This window comes from Sapajus apella, unplaced genomic scaffold, assembly GCF_009761245.1.
Source record: "Sapajus apella isolate SASKATOON/1434 unplaced genomic scaffold, GSC_monkey_1.0 scaffold75, whole genome shotgun sequence".
NCBI classification, from domain to species: domain Eukaryota; kingdom Metazoa; phylum Chordata; class Mammalia; order Primates; family Cebidae; genus Sapajus; species Sapajus apella.
The window spans coordinates 6,189,762-6,200,526 of record NW_022437015.1 but is presented as its reverse complement, the minus strand read 5'-3'; the positions used below and the strand labels follow the sequence as shown (position 1 = coordinate 6,200,526).

General features: G+C 37.2%; 1 pseudogene; it reads right to left on the bottom strand.

Moving 5' to 3' along the window:
• Positions 1 to 4,039: 4,039 nt before the first annotated feature.
• Positions 4,040 to 5,821, bottom strand: LOC116532325 (annotated as a pseudogene).
• Positions 5,822 to 10,765: the final 4,944 nt, after the last annotated feature.

Below are 10,765 nucleotides of genomic sequence, written 5' to 3'. Positions count from 1 at the left end.
GTGATTTTAAATCAAAAACAAATGGTGGAAATAAAGGAAAGAAGGAAAAAATTGAAAACATTATTTTGGAGACATAGACATGAAAATTTTAGAATTTAGTCTAAACTGTAGAAAATAACAAAAATGAAAAAAATAGGCAAGAAAAAATCTAATAAAATGTGTACTGTTGTTTATTTTGAAACATAATTTTCTCTCTCTGGACCCTGTTTTCACCAAAGACATGTCATGGAACAAATTTATTTGTAAAATAAGTGTTAATTGTATTATACTTTGCCTAAATCGTTGCATAAAATCAGCAAGAGTCATCTACCATATAGGCTTTCTTTCTTTTTTTACAATTTTTTTTTAGTTTTTCTGTTTTTTATTTCAATAGCTTTTTGGGTGCAAGTGGCTTTTTGTTTCATAGATGAATTATACTCTAGTATATACTTTACCCAAGTAGTGTCAGTTGTATCTAATGTGCAGTTTTTTGCCCCTAGTCCCCTTCCAACTTTCCCTTTTCTGGGTCTCTAAAATCCATTATATCACTCTGTATGCATCTGAATACTCAGAGCTTACCTCCCACTTATAAGTGAGAACATATAATTTTTGATTTTCTACTCTGTATTACTTCACTTAGGACAATTGCCTTTAGCTCCATCCAAGTTGCTACAAAGGACATTATTTCATTCCTTTCATGGGTAAGTAGTATTCTCTGGTGCATATATAAAACATTTTCTTTTTCACTCATTAGTTTATAGACATTAAAGTTGGTTCCACATCTTTGCAATTGTAAATTGTACTGCTATAGACATATGTGTGCCTGTGTCTTTTGCACATAATGATTTATTTTCTTTGGGGTGGATTCCCAGTATTAGGATTGCTGGATCAATTGGTAGATATATTTTAGCTCTTTAAGGAATCTCCATACTGTTTTCCATACAGGCTGTACTAATTTACATTCCCACAAGCAGTGTATAAGAATTACCTTTTCCTCACACCCACACCAAAATCTATTTTTTTTTTTTTTTACTTTTTAATAATGGTAATTCTTGCAGGAGTAAAGTGGTATCTGTTCTCATTGTGGTTTTAATTTTCATTTCTCTAATGATTAATAATGTTGAACTTTTTTATATGTTTGTTGGGCATTTGTATACCTTCTTCTGAGAAATGTCTGTTTATGTCCTTTGACTACTTTTTAAATGGGATTATTTGGTTTTACTCTTGGTGATTTGTTTGAATATTTGCAGATTCTGGACACTACCTTTGTCAGAATGCATAGTTTACAAAATTTTTCTTCCATTCTGCAGGTTGTCTGTTTACTCTGTTGATTATTTCTTTTACTGTCCAGAACGAAGCTTTTTAGATTAATTAGGTCTCATTCATTTATTTTTGTTTTTGTTGCATTTGCTTTTAGGGTCTAAGTTATGAATTCCTTGCCTAGGCTGATGTCTAGAAGATTTTTTTCAACATTAATTTCTAGAATTTTTATAGTTTCAGGTCTTATATTTAAGTCTCTGATTCATCTTGAGTTGGGTTTTTATAATGGTGAGAGATAGGCATTACATTTCATTCTTTTATATGTGGCTTGCCAGTTTTCTCAGCACCATTTATTAAATAGGGTGTCCATTCCCTAATTTATGTTTTTGTTTGCTTGGTCAAAGATCAGTTGGCTGTACGTATTCAGCTTGATTTCTGGGTTCTCTAGTCTGTTCCATTGCTCTACGTGTCTACTTTTTTACCAATTCCATGTTGGGTTGGTAACTATAGCCTTGTTGCATACTTTAAAGTCAGTAATGTGATTCCTCTAGATTTGTTCTTTTTGCTTAACATTGCTTTGGCCATCTGGGTTCTGTTTTGGCTCCATACAAATTTTAAATTTTTTTCTAATTCTGTGAAAAATGATGTTGATATTTTGATGGCAATAGAATTGAATCTGGAGATTGTTTGGGGCAATATGATCATTTTCACAATATTGATTCTTCTGATTTATAAACATGGACTGTATTTATATTTGTTTGTGTCATCTGTGTTTTCTTTCAGCAGTGTTTTGTAGTTCTCCTTTCAGAAATCTTCTACTTCTTTGGTTATGTATATTACTAGGTATTTCATTTTTGTGCAGCTGTTGTAAAAGATATTGAATTCTTGGTTTGTTTCTCAACTTGGTCTTTGTTAGTATATAGCAGTGCTACTAATTTGTGTGCATTTATTTTGTAACCTGAAACTACTGAATTTGTTTATCAAATCTAAGAGTCTTTGGGAGCAGTATTTAGGATTTTCTAGAAATACAATCATATCATCAGCAAATAGTGATTGTTTGACTTCTTCTTTTCCGAGTTTGATGCCCTTAACTTTTTTTTTCTTGCCTAATTGCTCTGGCTTACTGTTCTTCCCAAACTATGTTGAATAGAAGTAGAGAAAGTGGGCATCCTTGCTTTGTTCCTTTTCTCAGGGGGAATGGTTTAAGCTTTTCCCTAGTTAGCATAATGTTGACTGTGGGTTTGTCATATATGCCTTTTATTACTTTGACCTAGATCTCTTCTATCCTAGTTATTTGAGAGATCTTATTATAAAGGAGTGTTGGGTTTTGTTGAATGCTTTTCTGAATCTATTGAGATGATCATATGGTTTTTAGTTTTACTTCTGTTTAGATGTTTGTATCACATTTATTACTTGAATATGTTAAACCATCCCTACATCCTTGGGATAAAATCCACTTGATCATAATGAATTATCTTTTTGATGTGCTGTTGAATTTTATTGGCTAGTGTTTTGTTTAGGATTTTTGCACCTATGTTCATCAGGGAAAGTGGTCTGTAGTTTTCTTTTTTGTTGTGCCCACTTCTGCTTTGGGTATCAAAGTGCTACTACCTTCATAAAATAATTGAGGAAGGATTCATTCTTTCTCAATCTTTAGGATTAGTTTCAGGAGGCTTGGTGCCAATTCTTCTTTAAATGTCTGGTGGAATTCTACTGTGAATCTATGCAGTTCTGAGCCTTATGGTTGTTGGCAATTTTTAAATAACTGATTTGATCTCAATGCGTGTTATTAGTCTATTCAAGGTTTCTATTTCTTCCTAATTTAATACAGGAATTTATCCATTTTTATTTTTTTATTTTACTTTAGGTTCTGGGATATATGTGCAGAACATGCAGGTTTGTTACATAGGTATACATGTGCCCTGGTGGTTTGCTGCACCTATCAACCAATCATCTAGGTTTTAAGTTCGGCATGCATTAGGTATTTGTCCTAATGCTCTCCCTCAATTTGCTCCACTGCCACAGCCCAACAGGCCCTGGTGTGTGATGTTCTCCCCTCTGTGTCCATGTGTTCTCATTGTTCAACATTCACTTATGAGTGAGAAGATGTGGTGTTTGTTTTTCTGTTCATGTGTTAGTGTGCTGAGAATGATGGCTTCCAGCTTCATCCATGTTCCTGCAGAGGACATGAACTCATTCTTTTTTATGGCTGCATAGTATTCCGTGATGTATATGTGCTAGGTTTACTAGTTTGTGTGCATAAAGGTGTTCATAGTAGTGTTGAATGATCTTTTGTCTTTCTGTGGTGTCAGTTGTAATGTCTTCAGTTTTATTTCTATTGAGCTTATCTGCATCTTCTCTCTTCTTGACAAATCTAGTTAATGGTCTACCAATTTTGTTTATTTTTTCAAAGAATCAGATTTTTGTTTCATTGATCTTTTATAATTTTGTTTGGATTTTATTTAGTTCTGTTCTGATCTTTATTTCTTCCTTTCTTCTAGTTTTAAGTCTAGTTTGTTTTTGTTTCTGTGGTTCCTTGAAGTATGACATTAGATTTCAATTTTGCTCTTTCAGACTTTTTGATATAGGCATTTAGTGCTATAAACTTCTCTCTTAGTACTTATTTTGCTGTATACCAGAGGTTTGATAACTCGTGTCATTATTATTCAATTCAAAAACATTTTTAATTTTCATCACAATTTTGTTTTCTTTTCTCCAAATTCCTGGTTTAGTAAGGACTTGTTTAGTTTGAGGAAAAAAGGTCCCAAACACAAGGCTGTTCACAAAAACAACCCACAGTATCTTTAGAAAACAAATATTAAGACTCTAACACTAATTATTTTTCTAGAGGATTCATGTGACATGCCAACTCTCATTCATAAAAATACATTGTTACATTTGTGTTGAACTGCCCCACACAGCACACTAATGTTGGGGTGTAACACACAAACTTCTAACTCAAAGCTGCTTTCAGGAGCTACTCAATGAGATTGCCTTTGCAGTTAGGGAAGCAACTACTGAACTTATGTATGAATTAAAAGAATTGTACTCCCTGCATAACAAGAGATTATTTTGGAGACAGTTGATAAAAACCATACAACCTTTTGATGATTAAGTCATAAAGAGGTATAAAAATTAAAAGCAAAAATTATAGGCTAAGACTTAACAAAAGTACTAGAGTGTCAAAGGAAGTGAAAATGGGACTAGATGCAGGGAAATATGAATTAATGAACATGGAAAGGGCAAGGATGGGGAGAACAGTGAGCATGTGCTGAAGATACTAGGGGAGAGGATCTGGTGAAAATTTTGATCTTAGACAAGTGCCTAGGTAAAGAAATAATGGTAAAAGATTTCTAAACCCCACTATGTACTTAAGAGTCATCCTCACCATTGGGTACTGTCTCTGTCATCCTCTCCTTCCTCAGTCTCTTTTTCATCATCCTTGATCAACTTCGGTTGTGAAAAACAGGCACAAATAAAGTGGAGTTAGAGGCATTCCATGTGTCCGTGAGCCCCCTTCCACCACCTTTTTCTTCCCTTTCCCTTGGTTTTCACCTGTTCATCCCCCTGATCTTCATTATTGTTATTATCCATTAGGTTTTCCTCCTCAGCAGAGATATTTGCACCCCCTTCAGACTGCATCTTCACATTAGTCTTATCTTTCTTCATGGAGCTGCTGCTCTGCTCCTCTTCTGACTTATCATTCTTCATCTCTACTGCTTTTTTACTCTGTTCCTTTTTAAAATTTTCCAGGTTTTCCAGGAGAGAATCCACTTTTTGTTTTATCTGGGTCAACTCCTTTTTAATGGCCTGAAGGTCATCTCCTTTCAATCTTCCAGACTTGGAAGATCCCTGCTGTCCACTCTTAAAATTGAAGCCACTTTTGCCCCTTCATGAGGTGTTTCCTGATACATGCTGATGTTTCAAGGGCACTACAGCCCAAGCAATAGGAGGAGGAGGTACATGTGCTAGGCAACTGTACAACCTATCGTAATAATCCCATTGAAAGTCATAGTCCAAGTCAAAAGAGGAGCTGTACATCTCCGCTGCAGATCGTTTCACACCTGCTTTTCCTCGGTTCACTTTTGGCTCTGCAGCCAGGTTAATATCTAAAACCTGGCCAGCAATCATTCTGCCAACCTCTCCTGCTACAGCAGCCCGGGCATTTCTCTCATTAACATACTGAACGAAGGCAAAGCCCTTATGAATAGAGCAGCCCACAATTTTCCCATGCTTCGAAAAGATTGCCTCCACATCAGATTTCTTGACCACAAGAGTGTTGAGATTTCTTATGAACACACGGGAGTTCATGGAGCGAGGATCTGTCTTGTTGGTAACGTTGCTGGCCATAGAGTTTGATAAGAAGGTTTCTCACAAAGCAGAAAACAGGAGGAGGGAAGTAGAAAAGATTTGATTCTGAGTCTTCTACTCCCTAGTTCTACATGGAGAAGCCAACTACTGCTCGAGGTGGGAGATCGGCAATGCGGTCACAACCGCTCAGTCTTCGTCTCTTCACAAAATACATAATTTTATTTTTAACCCAGATATTATTATTCAGGATCAGATTATTTAATTTCTATGCATTTGTATAGTTTTGAGGGTTCTTTTTGGAGTTGATTTCTAGTTTTATTCTGCTGTGGTCTGAGAAGACACTGATTTTTTAAAAGTTATTAAGACTTGTTTTGTGGCCTATTTTATGGTCTATCTTAAAGAATATTCGATGTGCTGATAAGAAGAATGTATATTCTGCAGTTGTTGGGAAGAATTTTCTGTAAATATCTGATAATTCCATTTATTCTAGCATGACATTTAAGTTTATTGTTTCTCTGTTGACTTTCTCAAACATCTTTATAGTGCTGTCAGTAGTGTATTGAATTTTACTGTTATTGTTTTCTATCTATTTCATTTCTTCAGTCTAGTAGTAATTGTTTCATGAATCTAGGAGCTCCACTTTGGGTGCATATAAATTTAGAAATTCAGTATCTTCTTGTTCAATTGATTCTTTTATTATTGTATAGCGACTATCTCTTTCTTTTTCATTGTTGTTGCTTTGAAGTCTGTTCTGTCTGATGTAAGAGTAGCTACTCCTATTTGCTTTTGGTTTCCATTTGCATGGAATCTTTTTTCACCCTTTTACCTTGAGTTTATATAAATTCTTTCATATAAAATCCAAATATATGAACCTCTTGAAGACAGCAGATATTTGGATTTTAATTTTTTTATTTACTATAATGGCATTCTGTGGATCATTTAGGCCATTTACATTCAACGTTAATATTGAGATGTGAGATGCTATTCTCTTCATCATGTTAATTGTTATCTAGTTTTCTTATTGTGTTATTTCATAAGTCCCGTGAATTTTAAGCCTTCAAGATGTTTTATTTTGTAGTATAATGTGCCATTGTTTGAAGATTTAGAATTTTTTTAGCATTTATTTTTTAGCTCTGGTTTGGTAGTGACGAGTTCCCTCAGCATTTGTTTTCTCAAAGTGAATTTATTGCTCCTTCATTTATGAAACTTAGTTTTGCAAGATACAAAATTTTTATCTGATAGTTGTTCTGTTTGAGGAGATTGAGGATGAGACCTAATCCCTTCTGGCTTGTAAGATTTCTGCTGACAGGTCTGCTAACATCTGATAAGTTTTCCTTTGTAGGTTACCTAATACTTTTATCTTACTGTTCTTAGTAGTTTTTATTTCATGTTGACTTTAGATAGCCTGATGACTATAGGCCTTGGAGAAAGTGTTTTTGCAATAAATTTTTTGAAATTTTCTGGATTTCTTGTATTTGGATATCTAGATCTTTATCCAGACCAGGAATAAGTATTCCTTCAAATAAGTTTTCCAAACTTATTATTTTCTCTTATCCCTCATGAATGCTAATTATTCTTAGGTCTGGTCATTTAACATAACCACATATTTCTTGGTGATTTGTTCATTTCTTTTGATTTTTTTCTCATATTTGTTTGATTAGGTTAATTAAGGACCTAGAAATAGAAATTCCATTTGACCCAACAATCCCATTACTGAGTATATATCCAAAGGATTATAAATCATTCTATTATGAGGACACATGCACACGTATGTTCATTGCAGCACTGTTTACAATAGCAAGGACTTGGAACCAACCCAAATGCCCATCAATTATAGACTGGACAGGGAAAATGTGGCACATATACACCATGGAATACTATGCAGCCATAAAAAACGATGAGTTAGTGTCCTTTGTAGGGACATAGATGAACCTGGAAACCATCATTCACAGCAAACTGACATAGGAACAGAAAATCAAATCTGCATGTTCTCACTCATAGGCGGGTGTTGCACAATGAGAACACATGGACACAGGGAAGGGAGCATCACACACTGGGGTCTGCTGGGGGGAAATAGGGGAGGGAGAGTGGGGGGTGGTGAGTTGGGGAGGATAAAATGTGGAGAAATGCCAGATATAGGTGATGGAGATGGAGGCAGCAAAACACATTGCCATGTATGTATGTATGCAACAATCCTGCATGTTCTTTACATGTAACCCAGAACCTAAAATGCAATAAAATATATATATATTTTTTAAAAACCCTTGTCTTCAAGCCCTAAAATTTGTTCTTCTACTTGTTCCAGTATTTTTTTAAAACTTTCCACTGCATTTTGTACTTCCCTCAGGCTGTCTGCTATGTTCATTTTAACAGTGGACTTAGTCGTTCCTCAGTGTATCTTTCATTTCCAGAAGTTTTGACTGGATTTCCTTGATGATATCTAACTTTCCAGAAAATTTTTCATTTATATCCTGAATTACTTTTAAAATTTATTTTTGATAGTTTTCATCTTTCTCTGATATCTCCTGGAGTGGCTTAATAATTGATCTTCTGAATTTCTTTTTTTTATTATACTTTATATTCTGGGGTATATGTGCAAAACGTGCAGGTTTGTTACACAGGTATGCACATGCCATGATGGTTTGCTGCATTCATCACCCTGTCATCTATATTAGGTATTTCTCCTAATGCTATCCCTCCCCCATCCCCCCAATCCCTACTATCTCTCCTCTATCCCCTCACCCCTGACAGGCTCCGGTGTGTGATGTTCTCCTCTGGGTCCATGTGCTCTCATTATTTAGCACCCACTTATGAGTGAGAACATGTGGTGTTCAGTTTTTTGTTCTTGTGTCAATTTGTTGAGATGATGGTTTCCAGCTTTATTCATGTCCTTGCAAAGAACATGAACTCTTCTTGATTTATGGCTGTATAGTATTCCATGGTCTATATGTGACCTTCTCACTTTCTTATCTGATATTTCAAAGATTTCCTCTTGGTTTGAGTCCACTGCTAGAGAGCTAGTGTGATTTTTCTGTGGGAGTTATACTAGTCTGTTTTGTCATGTTACCAGAGTTATTTTTCTGGTTTCTTCTAATGTGCATGGACTATTTCTTCTAATTATTATTGAATTTTATTTTACTGTGCTTACTTGGTTTGTTTTTAAATTTGTTATTTTTCTTTAGGGATGAGACTATAATGCTTATAGATAATTATAGCCTAATGTGGTTCTTGGTGTTTTCAGTGATGAAGAGTCTGTAAGAGACTCTTCATTATAGACAGTCATTGTAAGTTGGCTTTCTCATATGCTGGTTTTAGTAGCAATGCGTTTGGTCTGTAAGTTCACCACTTCTTATGGTTTTGGAATGTTAGAGGTCCCCATGGTGTGCACTTTTAATGTATTTATTTCCCACATGGTGTGTACTTTTGATTTAATTATTTTTCCTCAGTAATTTATTTACTGGTTTGATGGTTTAGGCTTCAGGCCATTAGGGGAGTTGTCCCTGTGTGGAAACCAGTTGTAGCTAATGCAGGTGGATAAATGAGGTCCCAACCTTGACAGAGGTGGCTGGAGCAGCTCTCCATGAGTCGCACAAAGGTATTACCAAGGAGAAGGGTTGGAGCAAGGTCAGCTCCCCTGCCAGGTTAGCAGGAAAGCTATTTGCTTCTCAGACACACTCCTGTACCTGTGCTTTGGCTACTCAGATTATACAGGTACCTCTTTTCATCTGTAGGAATGTTAACGTTACAAATACAGAGGAATTGTGACTCTGTACCTTACCAAAGCCTGAGCCTAGAGGGAGCTCCTCCTGTGGGGATGTAGTCCCCTGAAGTGTTCCAGAAAGGCTGTTTATAGTTGCATCCATGCCAAGCTTCCATGGCAGAAGCCCCAACTGTGCCTACAGTGACAAGAGGGAAATGACTTCATCTTCTCCAAGACCCTTACTGTGCACCAGGGCTGGGTAACTTTTGGGACTGGGCTGAAGACTTACCCTGGTAAGTCCAGCGCTATACCTGTGCCTCTGCTGAAAGAAGCTTCCTACCATGAGAAGAATCTGGTGCTCAAGGCCTGACATCCAGATTCTTTTGTCTTACAGGGTGTTCTCTTGATGTGGTGTACTCCCCTTTCCTCTAGGAGTGAGAGTTCCTAGGAGCCAGACTATTGTAAGAGTTGCTGCTCCTCTGGGTCACGTGCCCAGTAAAATTGACATAGTTTAGTCTGTTATTGGAGAATGCCTGCAAGGAATCCAATGATGTGATCTCTGCAAAAGTTTTCCAGCAGTGGGTAGCAGCTCTTATGGGGGGGGGATGGTAACAAGGGAATGACACAGACTCTGAAATTCCCTGGTTATTGATAGCCACAGTATGTTTGCTTTCTTGACAGTTGGTTATTGTAGTAAGGAACTGGTCACATTGACATATTCAGAACGTCCTGGTTAGCCAGAGTGGTGCAGGCAGTGGTGATAGTTGAGATCACACAGACATTTTATCCGTCCTGGGTGCAGTGTTATTTTACCAGGAGATACTGTAATGAATTGTGTTGGTTGGCCTTTAGCCAAGAAGTAGTACTTGCAAAGGAGAACCAGCTGCAGCAGTAGCAGTGGGATGTCTGCTTACCCTATGTTGTCTGGCAGGATGGGGGTACTCTTGTTTACCAGGCAATGGGCAGGGCCCTATAGCTTCCCAGAGATTCTGCCTTTTGTGTTAAGCTACCAAGGTGAGTTGCAGCGCAAAGTCAGGGCTGGGTAAGGTGAGTTTGTGTTGTGAGTCTCCAAGTGCAGGGCAAGCAGTAGCCCCTTGGGGGATGGGAGCAGGTTTCAGGATAGTTGGTTGATGTCCTAGAGGGAAGCACTGCTGCTTCTGCTGCACAGAAGAGTTGGTGTAGGAAGTGGGAAATAGCAGGTGGTGGTAAGCCCCACACAGTTCCCATACACTTGGCAAGGTATATCCACTCCCACAGTGTTCTACCGGCAGCAGCAAGCTGAATTCGTCAGCCTGCAATCCAAATTTGAAACTACCAGGAGTCATAAGCTTTCCCTGCGGAGCCAGAAACTTCAGCTTTCCGGCCACACACCTCCATGTCACCTGCAAAGTTGGGCACCTGGCTTTTGTACCTGCAGCTCTTGCATTTGGAACTCCTCCATTCTTTCCCACCCCAACCCTGGTGAAAGGAGTTCGACCCTACCTGATGTTATGTTGTAAAACTGCACTGGGAGTT